This window comes from Stegodyphus dumicola, chromosome 2, assembly GCF_044657685.1.
Source record: "Stegodyphus dumicola isolate Sdum_Otavi_A_Nest chromosome 2, ASM4465768v1".
Lineage (NCBI taxonomy): Eukaryota > Metazoa > Arthropoda > Arachnida > Araneae > Eresidae > Stegodyphus > Stegodyphus dumicola.
Window position 1 is genome coordinate 232,785,502 of NC_140769.1, and position 20,050 is coordinate 232,805,551.

At 26.7% G+C, this 20,050-nt stretch overlaps 1 long non-coding RNA gene across 2 annotated transcripts in view; it reads left to right on the top strand.

Annotated features, from left to right (window-relative positions):
* The window catches only part of LOC146998901 (uncharacterized), a 35,503-nt gene extending 16,112 nt beyond the window's left edge, over positions 1–19,391 (top strand). For both annotated transcript variants that reach the window (XR_015039813.1, XR_015039812.1), the window contains exons 2-3: positions 4,782–5,099; positions 6,883–19,391. This is a non-coding gene — a long non-coding RNA (uncharacterized LOC146998901). The remainder of the gene's footprint in view (positions 1–4,781; positions 5,100–6,882) is intronic.
* Positions 19,392–20,050: the final 659 nt, after the last annotated feature.

A 20,050-nucleotide genomic window follows, 5' to 3' on the forward strand; every position in this document is an offset into this window, starting at 1 on the left:
TTTAAATAATCTTTATTTCCTCCCTCAGAGCCAGACTTAGACTTGATAAGGCCCTAAGCTATTTGAGATATGGGCCCCTTTATAAGTCTGTTATAATATATTTTAATACTATACTATATTTTAATTTTTTTTGGGGGGGGCACTAAGCTTGTGTAGCTTGTGCTTAAATCTGGCCCTGTCCCCTTTTAATTAAAATAATATTAGGCTTGTGTAAATTATACATACTTTTTTATAATCTAAACTATACCTAACATATTTTTTTAATCTAAACTATACCTAACTCTTTTTCATAGAAAGTTAACTTTGCAGAGTGCAATTTTGCTGTGTGCACTTGTTAATGATGTAACCCCCACTTTTCGCAAAGTTTTACTGTGTCTGTATTTAATTTTTCACAACATAAGCATGTTCTGAATTACCATATTTTTCAATAATAAGATGTTCATTTTTCCCATGTAAATCACAGTAAGTATGTATATTGCATTTTTGGAATAATATATCAGTAAGCTTTATCCTAAAACTTATTTATTTCATGTGAGGGCACTTTTAAATGTATTTATATAGATGGTTAAAGAAAGGATGTTTTGTAATTGAATAAATGTGCTAAAATATTAATTTTTCAGATGATCTATATATTATGCACCATTATTGCCAAAGTGTTTGATGTTCTTAAGTTTTTATAACGAAAAATATCATTAAGAATTTCCGAAACAACTGAATTACATTTCAGAATTTCTTACTTGCATTTTTATTTTTATATTTTCACAAAGTTTAATGCATTCACCACTAAAAAAATTATTTTATTGGGATTTTTAAAAATGTTTTATAATATAATTTAAATTTCATATTATCTTTATTTATAATTAATTTATGTCCATATCATGATCAATTAAAAAAAAAAGATTATTTGCCATTTATATTTTTTCTAATATTCAGTTTTAAAATGCAAGTCTTAATGGGCGTGATATAAGGAGCCATGTCCTACTATGAAATATTATAGTTTGCAAGCAGGGTCACATACATGTCACTCCACAGCATAAAACAAACTGAATTTGATAGTTTCTAATACTATCTTTTTTCATTGTTTGAGACATCCTTCAAAACTGTATTCTTTATGCAGTTTATGTTCTATTTCACTGAGTAATTAAATTTTAGATATGTATTTAAAAAATATTCAGCTGGAAACAGTTTACCTTAATAGACAAAATAAGAAATCTTAACCTGCTATATTTAGGGCTATTTTTCTTTACCAAATAAAATAATGTGTGGAGACACATTTAATAATATTAAAAATTGATTATAGTATTTACAAATAAAAATCTAAATACTAGAACTCTTGGTACGAGCAGAAAAGTTAAAGAAAGAAAGAAATTGTACTTGTTTTCATGTATAAATATACATTGAAAATGTATATAAAATTAGAATTTAAGTTTAATGTCAGGTTGCAAAAACATGAAGATTGCACAGTTTTTACTTTTAATCTTCTTTAGAAATACAATTTTCCCTTGAATTATTCAAGCCTATTTATATGTGGATTTGTTTTATCTGTTAAGCAGTGTCTGCCAGTTTATTTGAAAGCACATATTAATTGTCTGCCAAAGGGCAAGGATGCCTAGAGGGGGGATTTTCTAAGGATCTCTTAGATATTTGGTGGACTACTTAGTAGTATGTGCCGGAAATGAAAAATGCATCCAGGCAAAAGCCCGTAGTCATTACCTTTGGAGAACAAAAATGGATGTTTCTCAGCTTATTGCCCAAGTTATTAGCAGCAAATGTACTTCTGTCTCTTGAATAATAAATAAGTACGAAATAATTATTGGTGTTCCAAATTATGAATAGCATTCATTATAAAATGTGAAAGTCTAAGTTATTTTTCGTTATTAACTAATGGATAATATTCTATTATGTGCATATCGGAATACTTTTTGAAGACCTTATAATCACTGTACAAGATTTATCCTACAATTTTTTTTATTCGTCAAATGAGCTATGGGAAATGAAAATTGGATTTACTATCATAAAACAATTTGTATTTTTATAATGTGATGATTAATGCAATTATTTATTAAAATATTTTATTGTTTAGAAATTTATTAAAGAAAGTGTTGCAAAAGATGATAGTAGTTATTAATTTGCATTTTTTTAATTAATTAATGTTTAATTATTTGAAACAAATCTTGCTTCTTATTTAAATGTTAATTTAATTGTAGAGAAGTAGTGAGTGTTATCTTTAGAAAAAGTAGTTTCAAGTTTTAATTGATACTTCCCAAGTATTCAGATGCTTCATTTTCAATGACAAAGGAAAAATTTTTAGCCACAGGGACAATTTCTTATTCAGAATGGTACAAAATTTTGGAAATTTTCTATGGTAAAAAACTTGTAGGCTTTTTCATATTTATGTTTTCTATACATTTTAAATATTTAATTTTCCAAGTCATATATAGAAAACATGACAAGTGTGTATTGCCTTAATTCTTAGTTCATTATGTTGTGAAATAAGTTTTGAACAAAAAGTGTAACTGAAAAAAAAAAGAAAAAAAGCGAATGTGGCTTTAAAATACAAAATTTAAAAAGAAAAAGAAAAAAAAAAAGAACTATTGCATTTAGTTTCACATTTAAAGAATTTACTCTCTTAACATTCTGTAAGAAGAAAAGATTATGCGCTAGATGGCTAGATTGTATGGAAAAAAACAAATTCAAGATCTTCAAAATCAGTAATGAAAATCACTAATCAGGGGCAGAAAATCAAGAAACACCGAGATAGACCAAACCTGTAATAGGGTTTAGTGTAGAAGAAAAAAGACCATTTAATTACTATAAGAATACTTTTCCTTATTTAAAATGAAACTGTTGAATGACAAATCAAATTCATATTAATTCATTTTTTCATGCATGATGAAAAAATAGGGACTTTCTGTTAAAAAAAAATTAATTACTGTTTTTGGAGTTGAATAAAGATTTTATTACGAATTTTTAAAAGAATAATTGATGCATATCCAAGTAGTTTAAAATAATTAATATTAAAATTTTCAGTTTAATTCTAAGGATCAAAATGGCATTGGTTTTTATATTTCAAATTATTGAAACCTGGGGGGTAAATAAAATATTTCTCTAAACAAGTTGAATATTTATTGCATGTCAAAGCTGCAATATTTCTTTTTGCACTTTTTTAAATTGTAAATCCCGTTAATATATATGTTATTGGATATTATAAACACAATTTGAATTCATTTTAGACTAGTATAAATCTAAATACAGCTGAAAATTAAATTATGTAAATGAAATTATAAAAGAGGGAAAGATGTAAAATACTAGAAGTCAAATTCAGTAACTTTTTTAGTCTATTTTAATTTCAGTACAGTACTTTAATTTGGTAAGTCTTTAATTTGGACGTCCATAATCTGGAATGATCTATAATCTGGACCTCAAAGCTGCAAACTTTCTGTGCATGCGTAAACGTATAATATATTTACGCATGCGCATAATACGTTTACGCATGCGCATTTAATGTATAACGGACGGTATACGCTAGGATAAAATTATCTAATTATCTATTTCAGTTAATGTTGCAGATTGCATTGTTCCTTAATCTTCTAATTGGATCTGGCGTATTATATTTTGCAGACTGTTAGAGCAATTTTATAAAAAGTAAGCCTGAACTTTCGATTATGTCAAAAAGAGTTTCCGATTCTGGAGCTGCCAAAGGATCTACAAAGCGAAAGCATGTTTCGATGTACCACTTCCGATAGTGAAGAAAGTAACAGAGAGGTTATTGAAAACGAAAAAATTTCGATTGATAAGTTAGTCGGTATTCTCAACACAGCAATTACAGGACTTGAACAGTAGAACTGAACAAGAAATTATGTCTGTTTATAGAATTAAAGAGAAAGTATTAGCACAAAAAATGAAGCAACTTAAACAACTTACATTGAAAGAAATGTTTAATAAAGTAAACAAATAAATATTAAGCTCTTTTTTTTTTTTTTTTTTTTTTTTTTTTTTGTAAATTTTGATGCCCTTTAGATCATAATTGCTCTTTATTTCATAAATTATGATTTCATATTTTAAATTTTATAATTTCTGCATGCCATCTTATCATCTTTTAGGATATTTTTAGGTCCAGATTTAAATTGATGATCTATAATCCGGAAAACCCCTAATCCAGAATCCCTAATCCAAAAGTCCCGACGAGTCCGGATTAAAGACTTTGTACTGTACTTATTTAATTTTTTTAAATTTAAATCTAGATTAGATTGAAAATTAATTGAGATTGTGGTGAACTAAACTGAAAACTAAACACCAATTAGTTGTAGGTATAAGAAATTTCTATTTCATTTGAATTATTTTAAGACTACATAGTTTTGCTTTTTTAGAGAGCGAAAATGTGTAGATCTTCTTCTGCTTCTAACAGCAAATTGATAATGCTCATGAATAAAAGTTGACTTAAAAGCAGTAGTTTATACATGCCTAAGCTTATCCATGTTTTGATGCATGGAATAGTATCTGCGTACATTTTAAAAATTCATAATTTTAATCATTTTTTTCATTTTCTGTTTTCAGATGTTTTGTTTTAGGTAATGGCAGCTCATGAAATCAGGAAAAATCAATATCAGGGTTTTGCAAGCTTAGATTACCACCTGTTTTTAATGTTATAGATTTGTTCAAATTATTTTCCACTAAGTGATCTGATGTCATAATGCATAGTGAATGAAATCAAAATATTTTATAACAAAAGTTTATGAATATTTAATATAAAAATTCAATGATTTTACTTTGATTTACAGGCTTTAAATCTTCTGATACTTCTTCAAAATGCATCAATGAAAGCAATGCGTCGGGAGAGATGATATATCGGTGTACATATTGTCCTCATTTTTCAAACCGAAAAGGAAACTTGAAATATCATATGCGTATTCATACTGGCGAACGTCCATTTTCTTGCAGAATTTGTTCCAAAGGATTTCGTAGAAACTGTGATCTTCGAAGACATGTGATAACCACTCACTCTGAATACAGTTTACAGTTTTGAAAACAAATGCATGTAATGTTCTTAAAAGCATGTGCAAATATTAGCAACTTTCATGAGAAATCTGATTTTCAGTGTAAAGATATTTTTAGGTCTTTTTTTTTTTTTTTTTTTTTTTTTTTTTTTTTTTTTTTTTGTATGTGTTGTTATTACCATGTTTTTCTTAAAAGGAAATAGAATAATGTAAAAAACTGCAGTTGCCAGATCTCACTAGTAGATCAGGGAATCTCACTGTTTCAGATCTGATGTTCAGTGTACATATATTTTTAGGTTGTATGTGTTTTATTATTACCAGGTTTTTCTTAAATAGGATAATGTAAAAACCATAGTTACCAGATCTCACTAGTAGATTAGGGGATCTCCCAGTTTGAAACTTTTAACCTTTACTAAATTACTAAAGATTTTTTGTTTGAATTATCTTAATATAGTACTGTAGACCTTTTTATGAAAATTCAAGCAATATTTAATTAGTTAATATTTGTTTATATAATGTATATTTTCTTAACATCAGTCTATAATAGTACTAAGTTTATCCACATAATACATGGTTTACATTCCTTAAAAGTCCTTAATTTCAGCTAGAATTGACAGATGATCCTTCATTTTAATCATCTGTAAATTGTGCCTGTTTTTACAACTGCTATTCTGAGGGTGAATTAGCATTTTGGAGGAATATTTTTTGGCAATTCACTGATAACTATGTATTTCATGTGTTATCATTTGAATGTGTACTATTTCTAATATAAATGGTGCAATATTCCATTTTCTGGACAATAAGTGAAACACAAGCATTTCAAAATTATTTCATTTTTGCTACGAGTTCATAAACAGCTCTTCCCACTTGGGTATATGAATTTTTTTTATTAAATTGCTCTAAATTTGTCAACTTATCAACATTTTGGTGATTTTAAGATAAATTTCTATGCAAAATTTTAAATTTGGAGATTTGAGAAATATTCAACAATTTATTAAAACATTATAATATTGATTAACTTAAATAATGATAATTATTAAAATTATATTTAAGAACTAGCATTAAAATAAAACATTTTTAGTTTCTCATGTCATATTATAAAGTGGATAACTTCCCATTTTGGCGACTTATAATTAAAATATTTTGAATCTGAAAAATAAAAAGATAATAAATCCTATAGAGCATAATTTTCAAAACACTCCCCTTAGCAAAAGGATCATAGCTGTTGTAATTATTTTAAAATGTCTTCTTTTATAATTTTTCATGGTAAGAGTTTTTTGCCATGTAATTATCTCAGAATTTTCTGAATGTATACATACTGAATATATATCAGAATTTCAGAATGTAAATTCTGTCTCATATTATGGGATAGCACAGCAAATAACCATAGATAAATTCTGCTAAAATAATAAAATAAAGCTTAAAATGACACTTTGAACTATAAATTAAAGTAATTTTAATGCTTACCTGATGCACAGCCTTTTTCTAATATGATGACACCAAATTGGGAACAACTCCAAATTATAAGTATTGATAATATAGACAGGTTTAAAAAAAAAAAAAAAAAAAAAAAAAAGGATTTTGAATGTTTATATATTCTGTTCACTATGTATGCATATTTCAAGATAATTTTTCATTAAGATGTAATGCTTTTTTCTCCTCCCATTTTTAAAGATTTCATTTCAGATGATGGCAATTCAAAAATTCAGAACAAATCTGTGTCAAAATTATAGCTGTTTACCTGTATTTAGTGTTATATGTTCAAATTATTTAAATTTTCTGGTATCATTATGCCTGGTTAATGAAATTAGAACATATTTAATGGCAAAAGTTCATAATCCATTAATTTAATATGAAAATTTAATAATTTTGCTTTGGTTCACAGGTTTTAAGTCTTCTGATACTTCTTTGAAATGCATCACTGAAAGCTGTGCTTTGGGAGAGATAGTATATAGATGTACATATTGTCCTCACTTTTCCACCCAGAAAGGAAACTTGAAATATCATATGCGTATTCATACTGGTGAACGTCCGTTTTCTTGCAGAATTTGTTCTAAAACATTTCGTAGAAATTGTGATCTTCAAAGACATTTGATAACTCATGCCCAGAATAGAAATTTGGAGTTTTAAAAAACAAATGCATGTACAAATATCAGTAGCTTTTGTGCTAAATATGATTTCCAGTACAAAGACTTCTTAAAATCCTTTACTGTATGTATTATATAATTCATTGCATTTTATCTGTTATGTTAGTAACATGTTTTTATTAAGAGGAAGTAAAGTACATTAAAGCATTTTAATAAGAAATTTTAGCAAAAGTATTGAAACTTTCTCTGTGAAGTTTTTGATTTTATAAATATATAAGATTCAGAATCAAATTTTTAATACATTCTGAGCAAAAGAGATATGTTATATTTTTCAAAGGTTTATTTTAAAAACAGAGCATTTGAGGTAAATAAAAGTATCTGTCTCTATATATGATGTAATCAACAAAACAAGCTGCTAATAAATGTTGTATGAGAATCCAATATTGTTGACATGAAATAAATGTGAATGAAGCATATACGTTGGTGGAAAGATTTAACTTTCATATACTGCAGCATAATTAGTCATCCGAATTACAGATTAGATTTCTGAATAATAACCACAGGTGCATAACAAATGATAAATAACCACAAATAAATTTGTAATACTTTTAAAAGAAAGATGAATGAATTTTTATAATGGCCCATTGCACACTCTTTCTTCAGCATGATAAAGCCAAATTGGCAACCAAGTACTGATTACAAAGAAAAATTTAAATATAAAAATATCAGTTTGCTGTGTGTATGTATAATTGTCCTACTTTTGATCAAAAATTTATCCTACTTTCCATTTTTGATTATGTATGTATTGATTATATATATATATAATCGAGAGTTTGGAAATTAAAAAATTAAGATTGTGGATTATTAAAATTCTACAGCATACTGCAAAATTAAATCAATAACTACCTTTATTGATTTAATTACTTTAATTATCACTTGATATTATGTATGTATATAAAGAGAGAAAGGGAGAACCTCTTGACTATGTACAGTGCAAAGTCCTAGATCCGGAACTGTCAGCGGCGATTTCGGATATTTTTGGATTTTAGATCATCATTTTAAATCTAGTAAGATGGCAACATTGGAGCTTCATTTCTTGGTTAGGTCAGATGGAAAAATGCTAACCTTCCCATAACTACTCAATAGCCGAAAATGTGACCCTGGCCAACATTAATACAATGTCAATGGCCACAGTGTTACTTCCTCAGCCAGCGAGTGTTTGAATGTGACACGTGGAAATGTCAGTTAGAAAAATCATATTAACGGCACACATCCTGCCTTTTGTTGAAGAAGTAGGTGTTTTAATCAATATACTTCATTCCTAGATATTTTTATATTTTATTTTTTCAACTGATGGTCCAGTTTTTAGACTTTGTACTGTATATGTATTTTAACATAATTTTTCATTGGGTAAAGGATGTAATGTAAAAAAAGAAATCATTTTTTGTATTAACTGCTGAATGCTTTAGGGTTCGATAGCTTTTAACTGTTGTTAAATTTGATAATGATTTAAAGAGTTATTAATAGAATGAAATAAATGCAGAAATTTTTTTAATAATTATGTAATTTAATATCAAATTTAATATATGTAATTTGATATGATAGTTTCATTCGAAGATGAATATATTACATAATAATGGTTATGAAACTTAACTGATGAATTTATTATTGGTCATGCTTCCAACAAATACAATAAAATCTATTTAGCTGTATTGCATATTATTCTGGAAAGTCAATGTGGAATAATTGAATTGTAATGGATGTGATGTTGAAGCAGAATTTTTAGTAAAAAATAAAGGTTTTTATTTTCAGATTATATATAATTTAAATTTACTGGGCAGATGTTAATGTAAAACAAATATGTCATATTTTTAGTAGCATTAAATTATTTTCTCATATTGGTTGAAAGAAAAGGAGCTTTATTAAAAGTTCAGCAACTTTAATTGCATATATTTTATTCATTTATTTTTTTTTTTTATAAATTATTATTATTTTCAATTATTGTGTATGGCTTTGTGTAAATTAAATATCAGAAAAGGAAAGGCCTGACTTTAGTGAAAATTTAAGAGGCAATAACACAAAACTATAAAGAAGCTTTTTTTTTTTTTTTTTTTTTTTTTTTTTTTTTTTCTGTATGTATGTATGTATATATATATTGGAGACAGAGCATTCTGTGTGCAGTGGACAAAAAGTTAGTAAAAGCATATATTTGCCATCTTATTCATGTGTGTTTATGGTTATGTTTATAACTTTTTGCTTTATTCTTCTAAGTTTTGTAAAAGTATGAAAATGTGATTGGAAAAAATTAGTTGAATACATTTATCTCTGTCAACTATAATTATATTCTGAAGCATAAAAAGTGGATTTTTATAACAGAATTATGTGATCAAAGTAGAATTAGTGTTTGTTATATTAGTAACACAATGCAATTTAATAAAAAAAATTTTTGGTGGTTGTGGTCATATCTTTTATGCTGATTATTTTGTTCATGAACTAATGTTATAAAAATATAATTTTTAAATCTTATTTATAATTTTTCATTATATGTAATATTTTATCATGTGTTTTGATATAGAAATATTATACAATTATAACTTGTATCAAAATTAAATATAAAATATTTTATAATACACAATAAACAAGAACATTATGAGAAAGAAAATACTTATCTGCCTTTAAATAGGAGGTAAATATTAAAAGACATCTGATGTTCAGTTTCCCTTGAAGTTTACTCCACTTTTAACTTGAATCTCTACTGATTACAAGTTAGTAAGTTTTAATGTTATAAAAACAAGTGTTGTGAGTTTTTACTGCTGTCAGAATAAGACAGATTCAGTTCAAAATGAAAGTTGGTTAAATTGTACTTTGGTTCAGTGACAACAGGATAGTAATAGCTGTGCTAGTTGATCAACAGGATAGCATTCATTGTTCAAATTGAGTTAGCTTATTAATATATACTATAAACAATACTATCAATTCTTAAACCAATTAAACTCAAATTTCTGATTAAATCATGTTTTCTATAGTTAGCAGGAGGAATTCAGTCTTATGAATGGATCTGATTCAGTTAATTTTTTTATAATTTACCTTATCAGAATGAGTTCCACATACAATTCACTCAATGTAATATGTAAAAAAATTCATATAGTGTTTTAAAAAAAATGTATGAAAATATCATTTTAATGTAAAAGTATACAGTAAACATAAATTAATACAGGAGTAACTTGCATTTTAAAACTAATTCTTTTGTGGTGTGTCTAAGTATTTATCAATTAATACTTACTATTCATAAATTATTTTTTCTAGCTACAATTTTTAATTCATAAAATGAAATTTTGTAAAGCTAGAGATAAGCATTTGTTTGAGTACTTACTTATCATTTTGCCTCAGAGGTGGTATTGCCATAGTGATGGTTAATTGATAGCTTTGAACTGAATGGTAAACTTTTGAATAATATATTTTCTTCTATAACTTCATTTTTGCTTTCAAAATTTGAATCCATAATTCGAGTTTACTAAAGTGAGATACTATAATTTTATGAAAAAAGGTTCTGACATGCTTATAAATGTTGTAATATTGGAAAAAAATAATGATAGATGATAAATTTTTATGTGTTTAAAACCTCTTTTATTATTTCAAAAGTGTAGAAATTACAATGAGAAATTTCGTATTGTATTGTAAATTTCATATCGTATCTGATTAGAAATGTCATATTAATATTTCCTTGTATGAAAAATGCAGAATGTAAATTGAAATTGTGCATATATTGTTATAAACTATTTGTTTAAAAAAATTTTATGTCATGACATCAGTTGTAAATAAAAAATATTTTGTTTTTCTTTTTAGGTTTGTTCAGAAATGAAACAAATGATTCTTTTTCTGGAATACATCATGTTTCTGCATTTCCTTATCAGAATTCAGTCAACAGTTTACAAATGGAATATGACCATAATTTTACATGTAATGTCTGTGGTAAAATATTTGTCTGTCGTTCTCATTTGCAGGGACACATGATTAATCATACTGAGGAGCGTCCTTACTCATGTGAGGTTTGTGATAAGAAATACAAACGCCAGTCTCATCTGCGGAGACACATGCTTGTACATAAACGTCTTTGTAATATGTGTAATCACTTTTTTATGTGGCCTGATGAATTCAAAGAACATAAAGCAAAGTGTAGCGAAGAAATTTTCTCAAATATTTGAAATTCTAATGGTTTTTAATATTATATGTATTGTTTCCAGTTTGCAAAATTTTTATTTTTATAACTACTTAAAAGTTTATAATTGTTTTAAATTATTCAGAGTATGTATAAATTCTTTTAAAAAGTACTGTATTAAATAAATTTTGGATTTAAAAATATTATATGTTTATTATATGTTTATCATATGTTTATTATGGCTTCTTTCCCGCTGTATACTTAATTTTAATTTTTAATCTGAGTCGTACATAATTTTAACTCTAATACACATTCTGTGCATAGAATTGTCTAAAATGAAGGTGAAATGTAGAGTAGTGATGCTATTTGAATAACTTAGAGCATGCCTTTCTTAGTTATCAGAGGCTTAGTAAATAAAAATCTTAAGTTTTAAATTATATAGTAAATTATCTAATTATAATGTTATTGTTAAATAATACAAGTAAAATTTATTTTCATTCATAATCTTTTCTGTGTACATTAGTTCTGTAATTAAAAGCAGCATATTTTTTTAAAAGATCATTATTGTAAAATACACTACTTAGTTTCAGTATAATCAACCTAAAGAAAATAAGACCTTATAATAATAAATAGTTATAATTTCAGTCTAATTTAATATTTAAGAATGACCTAATTTTTAGTAGATATGTTATTCAACACTCTTTTTGAATCATTATCAGAATTCAGGTCAGTTGATATTTGCATCTTAATGATAGAATCTACTATACATTTGGAATCTGGTTGTTTTGAGCTATGTTTATAATTTTTATTTTATAAGTACTATTGTGAGCAAAACGTATTGAGAAAAATTTCAATTCTTTGGTCAGTATTAATTACATCCCTTCTCTAGTCTTCTTCTTTAACAATGTACTTGTGCCAGTAATTTTTTTCCATTGCTCGAACCATGTTTTGAAGTCATTTTTATAAAACCCTTCAGGATTCATAGCAAAAATCTTTTATTACATTAATAGACTGAGAATGATTACCACAAAGTAGCAGTTTTAATTGTAAAAATAAGAAAACGTCACATGCTGTGATATCAGGTGAATAGAGAGCTTTCAGAGCTTTATTTGTTAAATTTTATCTAAAAATTCATGGATAATAAAAGTGTTATATGAGTGGGTACATTATCGTGATGCAAAATCCATGAGTCATCATTTCACAATTCACATCATTTTCTACAAATTGCTTCACACAAATGTCTCAAAATAAATAGTATTTTTTGTTACAAATCTGGGCAGTTGGTAGAATTTCATGATGCATAAACACTATGGCAATTGAAGGAAACAGTATTATCTTGACTTTTAACAGACTCTAATGTGGTGCATCAATTTTTTAACATCACTTACTTGATTATTCAACTGTTTCCCTATCAAAAGCATAGATCCATATTTCTTTAGTAATAATGTGTTTCAAGAAGCATTCACTTTCAGAAAGTATTTCCTGGCCCACTTGAACATATTTTTAGAAAAATTCAACTGAAACACAATACACCACAAGCTCAATTTATCTTTCAGAATTATTTGACAGGATTCAAATGATGTAGCAATTTATCCAATAATATCTTCTATTTAACAATTAAGGATATTAAACCACTAAACACCAACTCTTTGATTTGATCAATGTATTAGTTGAAATGGATGATCTAGTTGAAATGGATGAGTGTGGTTAACCTTTGCCATATTATCTGTCTTCCTAAAGCATCTCATACTATTCAAAAATTCTTTTGCATTTATTTATTATTTTAAAACAAAAGTTTTGTCTTGAAACCCTTTCTGCAACATTTCAAATGCTTTCTAGCAGAAATACTATTACAAAAGAAAATTTAATTAATGTTTCTTTGATCAATTATATTCACAGTTTTCGGAAGTTGACAAAACAAAAATTCTTTATTCATTAAAAATGAAGCTGATTGAAAATGATGAGAAGAAATGAAATAAAGATTGATGTCATATGTCATTGAAAGTTGTAACAATTTCTGGAAAAGTTTGCAACAGGTTTCTTATGTATGCTTATATTAGATGAATCATTCCTTATATTTTTTATCCTAATGGTATCATCTCATTAGCTATCAAAAGCTCTGGCAAGGTATCGTTTTCTGTATGAACAAAATGCATGAAAGTAAAATTTTAAAGAACTGTGATTCTAAAAAGGAGAAAAATTACATCATAAAATCAAAGAAATGGGGTATTTATTCAGATTGTAAAAAAAAACAACAATTTTTACCCTTCATTAAAATATTAATTAAATTGGGATTGGTAATCTAATGCAACACAGTGGTATGGGATGCAGTGTAGAGGAAAAGAATTCGTATTCAGTGTATACTGTATTGTAATTGTGTACAAAGTATTCTTTGATTGTGTATTATATCAAAAAGAATTATTAATTTTAAAAAATGAGTTAAATTTATGTAGATTATTTTTCATTATTGGGTCACAGCATCTTATGATTCTTCTGGTATATATATGAATATTAAAACATTGAAATTTTAACAGCTTTAATAACAGTAATCATGCTATGCTATGTGATTCAAGTTGTGTAAATATTTATAGGGTATATATAATTTTGGAATTACAGGAAATTATAATTTGTATAGTTATATCGAGGATATATTCCTTTCCTCTGATTAAAACCATTAGTTCATTCGCTTGGTATTGAAAGAGCATATGTTTGAGAGCTTGTATGCAGTATAACTAAGTTTCTTTGATGTATTAAGTATTATATCACAGAAATATGATTCAGAAAAACTCTTTTTATACTTGTGCAATGTTTTCTGAAATGGTTTCTAAATTAAATTTAGCTTGTTTATTTCACTCATACTGTAATAAAAAAAATTTGCACATTAAGTATTATGCAAAAGTTATTATTTATCGTTATCAAAGTATAAAATATGAAATATCTTCAATAACATTTTACTTATACCATCTTAGCAGTTGTGATTTAAAATAATGGAGGTGTTAAAAAATATTCCAATATAAATGTTCTTTAATAATTAATTACTATTTTGACTCACTGTGTAAAAAGAAAAGTCTTTAAATAAGTCATAGTTTTTAACTCTTTCTTGCAAGTGAAACTGATAATTGGTAAGCCTCTTCTAAAACAAGTGTAATTACCATAGCTTAAGTATTCTGAATTATTTTCTAATCGTTCTTTGCTGCATTCATTTTAGCTTGTTTTTTGGTGGGGTAGGCAATAGTTTGTATTTTTAATGAATAATTATTATGGAATCCTTACAGTGTTTTTATTACAAGGTAAGTTTGTCTCGCATTTTTGATGTTCTAAGTACTTGTCAAATGTATTCTTTCTTTCTACCACAAAGTAAGCTTTTAGATTTAATGTAACATTTTTTTATCATAATTTTAAACAGAAAACTAAAAATGTTTTCTGTTTTTTTATTAGACTCTTGTGTTCTTAAATGTTACTTTTGAATGGCATTTTCCAGATCCCCATATTTAAAGAACAACAAAAGCCCAACTATCAAGCATTCAACTAACTGGAAAGTTCAAGTACCTGGGATATTTAAGATTTTTAGGAAAAAAGTTTTCCTCAAAAAATTACTGAATGAGAGATTTGAAAAAGCCATTATAGAACTTGAATATTGTTAACACATGTACATTATCGCCAAACAGTGCGATTTAATGCTAATAATGGTTGGCATAATTTTAATGTAAATTGAATTAATTCTTGACAAGCCAGTGTAATTTTTGGGTACTTGCATATTATCCTATCTATGGTTGGTAGAAAATTTGGGCAACAGTTACCAGTTGTCAATCATTACTGCAGAATTCTAAAAGACATTATCATTCATAATTGGTGCTAAATTGTGCTACTTGCCTGGTCGACGGGATAATACCGAAGTACAAATTTTTGTAAAAAAGAATATAATTTTTTCCTCGTATTATGAAAAAATTATTAATATGAATGATTAAAATAACTTCATGAAATGGAGTACTTCTAAAGTTACAAGACCTGGGCATTTTTAAAAAATGCTGTGTTACGTGACTTTGAAAACTAATAAACAATGGCTCTTTATGTTATTATTAAGAGCTATATGTTATTATTAAAGTTATGTGTTATTAACTCTTTAATCATCTATCTAAATAAAGGTTGAGCCACCCAGACAGTATAGTAGTTAGGGGGTCTGACTGCGATACCGAAGGGCCTGGGTTCGAATCCCGGAGAAGGCATGGTTGTAAGTGTCCATCCCTTCATAGAAGGCAATGATGGCCCACTTATTAGGTGCCTCCATAATAGAGACCCCCACATCTTGCCTTAGTATAGATTAATGGACTGTGTTACAAAATTCTAACTGTTCACAATCTGCCGTTGGGGAAAAAAAATAAATAAATAGAGGACAATCTGTTCATTTAAATTTCTATTGGAATGATTGATGATATCTTCTGCATTTGTTTCATAATTTCATCTGAATTTCATATTAATCGAAATGCATCAACTTTTATGACTAATTTTTTTTTCAAAATTATATAATTTTTTTAATGTAAGCTTTTGATATTCAAGTTGGTAACAAATAAGATGATTGTTTTTATAATTTTAGAGCCGAAATTTTTACCGTTGATCTATTTGGTGGTTCTGACATTAATTCCATTTTTTACATGCTCAACTGTTAGGAATTCGGTATTTCCCTTGCCTTCCAGATAGTTGAGCTTTTACGTAATAATAAGCTAATAAAACTAAAATATTTTTATCATTATGCGTATGATTTTTTAATTATAATGCTATGGAATCTGGAGTGTTATTAATGTTAATTACATCTTTACCATTGTATGAGTGTACTAAATTTATAATCTATTGTAAAATATATTTATTTTACTGAAGCATGTTTTTAAATTAGCTTTTAGATTCTTTCAAAACTGGTACGAAATGTAAAGGATATGAACTCATGTTAATTACATACATTCAATTTCATTATATACCTAGATAAAGTTAATCAAAAACTTGAATATCTTTATGAAACTCGTACAACAGTAGCCATCTCAATCAAGGAAAAAAACAAAAGAAAGGAATGATCTACATCAAAAAATAATATATAATAAAAAAAGCTTATGTACATCAAGTGGAATTTTACATTAAAACAAATAAAAAAGCAATAAATAACTCAGTGTGTTATATCAGTTTTCAAAATAAATAGTTTGTTTTACCTTTCTGCTGATCTTTGTTATCCCTTTTAAGCTTTGAGCTCTCTTTGTAATCTCTCTGTAATTCTGCATGTCAAGATTGGCTTGCCAAAGCAATTTATTTATAATACATTTGTAAGAGAAGTGTGTAAACAAAGGGCCCCTATATCACACGGTTACACCAGGCTGTATTGTATCAGGTAGCATTGTGGAAGATAGTGAGTGCATACTGAATTGCAGGATGTTATTTAACACAGGTTTCAATCTTTATGAAAGTAGAGGTATCTATAACATTGTTCAAAGTTAAAATCGCATAAAGTAAAGAAGTGGTTACTGTTAATTTAGATGGAAAAAGTTTTATGCATTCCAGTGCCTTCAAGAAAGTCTGTCAAATCATACCAAATGATAATAGGGTGAGTAATAACTAACATGTGTTTTGCTACAATTTTTTCCAAAAATTAGGAAAATAGCTAATGTGTAAAGACATAGATCGAGGGAGTGATTATTAAGTTGAACCACCAGAATTTTAGTAGATGATGATATAGGGATAAGATTTTAAAAGAAAGACCATTGATCATTTATTAGTATCTTATTGTCATTTATATTAGGTAATTTACCTATAGTTCTCATGCCTGTTACATTGTCAAAAGTTGAGGTCATGTTGCCTGACGGAAAAGGTTGAAATATTATAATGTTTCATTGTTTGTTTTAATATAATACATTATCATATAAATTTGCATAAACAATCAAAACATATTTAAAAATGACACCCCCCCCCCTTTTCATGCTAGTTTGGAACCTTTTTGCATACTTTTCTGCAATATTACATAAAAGAAATGTTGAAAAATGTCTTCACTTTTTCTCTTTTCATGAAAATAAAAAACTTCTTTGGATTTCTTTCATTAACTAAAAATAATTACAATGAAGTATTATTCTAGGGCTTTAAAGTACTATAAAATCATAGACGTTTGTAACTGGATTAATTTATATCTAAATAGTAATTAGAAGCTTTTGACTGTTGTATTTCATGATCAGGAAATACATTATCAGGCCTGAGCCAACTGACTAAGGCCTCTAGTCATACTATTTTAAATCTGTAACAGTTTTTTTAAATAAAATAATACTATTTTATTTTTGTTTTTGTAAAATTCTTATGAAATAAGAACAATTAATAGGTTTTAGCTGCTTTTAAACCATATGGATTTTTTTTTATAATTTTAGTTCAACATTATTTATCAATTTTTAACAGTTATTAGAAACAACATAATACATTTAAAACTTGAAATCATTACTTAATCTTAGTACCATATTGAAATTGAAATAAATTTGTGTTTTGGTGTTGGTAATGTGTACTCTTTGCTTATAAATTAATGGCATTGATAAATTTGATTCTGCCAAACAAATTTTCACCAGATGTCTCTGTCTTTATAAATAATGTTAATAAGTCTGATAATTAACTTGATATTATATTTATGCTAATGAATTAAAAAAAATGTTATAAGTTTTTGTAATAAAACCTTAATAGTTCTCTTTTGTCTATAGGTTTTTCTTCCAATTGTATCATTAAAGTTAATCCATCAGGAAGAGAAAGTACGTTTCTATATCACTGTATGTATTGTCCATATTTTACCAATTTAAAGGGTAATCTGAAATGTCATATGCGCATCCATACTGGTGAACGCCCATTTTCTTGTAAATTGTGTTCCAAAAGCTTTCGTCGGAGCTGTGATCTTCGAAGACATCTGTTAGTTCACTCTCAAAGAGCTTAAGATTTTGTAACACGATTTTTGAAATATGTATATATGGTTATATGAAATGTTTTTAAAAATAGATTGGACAGCTAAATATCATTGGAATAGTTATTATTAGACCCAAAAGTAGGTCTGTTTAAGAACTAAACAAATAAGGTTTTAGCTTCTGATAATTTTGAAAGTATAACTTTTAGTAAAAGTGTTTGGAGTTCAAATTTTCTCTTTATAGTACCTTTATGAAGAAAGTTCTGATTTGTATCCTCTTCCTTAACCCTCCCCCCCCAAAAAAAAGATCTTAGAAAAGAAACTAATCCATAATATGCAAATTTGGCACTGGAAAAAAATTGTCAAAATTATGTGGCTTAAAACACTTTGTCACAAAGAAGAGAGCATCTGCTTAAGGAGTTGTATAAAGTATATCTTTAGATTCAAAATTTCTAATATTGGCAATCTTGCAAACGATAATTTAAAACCATTGCTTCTAAAATAATGTTTTTCTAACATAACAATTATCATTCAGGAATTTGAATTCAACTTAGCACGTGTAGTTATTTTTATCAGTATTTGCATATAGCTCTTAAATTTGAGTAATGATATCTTGGATAATTTTGAAAATATGAAAATGAATTTTTGTTTTGGTTAATTCAGCTATGGAAAGGTTTTGTCTATAGGGATCATATAAATATAGGGATCATATAAATTTTTTTCTAATTTGTATATTTTAACTGAGAAGTACTACATGATCCAAATTCTTGTAATTTAAACCTTACTTGATTCATTTCTTAAACTGGAACCACTAACCAACTATTCAAGAAGTATTTGGTCATACAGTCTTTGTTAATTATCTTGCATGATCATTAATGTTTGCTTAATTAATTGTTGCTATAAACCTTTTAATTATTTTGTAGTATATTATGTTGTTATGATATTCAATATAATAAAACGTACACAGATTGGACAATTAGCTTAAATTGTCCAATCTGTGTACTCATTCTTCTAATAAATGTTTACTTTAGAGAACATGGCTGTTGGTGAATTTTGGTACTGCTAGTATAATTATGCGGTTGGAAATAAATGTCATATTTAGAGATATTCAACAAAGAAGTTTCACTTTAAAGGAGAAACTGTAGTGTTGTTTTCCATAACTGTCTGTACAGTTGGGTGTACTATCTTCGTTTATCTTTTAAACTATGTTTGTGAATAAAATCGTAATTATCTGTGTATTAAGTGATTTTACATAATTTATGTGTATTGCTTAAAATTGAGGCATGTATCAAAATAAAATCAGAATATTTTTTAAAAAAACTGGACTTTAATGCAATGCTCTAAGAAAATATATCAATTTGTAACTATTAATATATGTTTAATTCTTTTTATTATGAACAAAAGGCTCTAATTATTTTAAATGAATACAAATTCAAGAAAGTTTGCAAAACTTTCACATATTTAAGACGGGCTGTTTCATTCACTGAGAGCTTTCAATTTATTTCTCGTAATTCATTTCATCACATGTCACTTTTTTAGTGATTAGAATTTTCATTTCACTTTTACTTTCATTTTTGGGAGATAATTAAAATTTATTACTATGATATGTTATGAGCTTGCTGAAAAGTCAAGCGAAAGCTTTTTAAAATTTCATTTAGCTTCACAAACAAAGTTTAGTTTTACAAAGTTTTACATACATTCATATTTTATAGCTTTGTTCTTTAACAGTATTAAACAACAACAAATTAAACAAAATTAAACGTATATAATGTAAGGAACTTGATACTTTATTAAAGTAGTTCATTATATTGTAATTCTTCTTTCTGTTAAATAAGTTAAAGAAGCAAATATGTCATCTCGTAAACATTTTTAAAGTATTGTTTTTAGTGAAAAATGT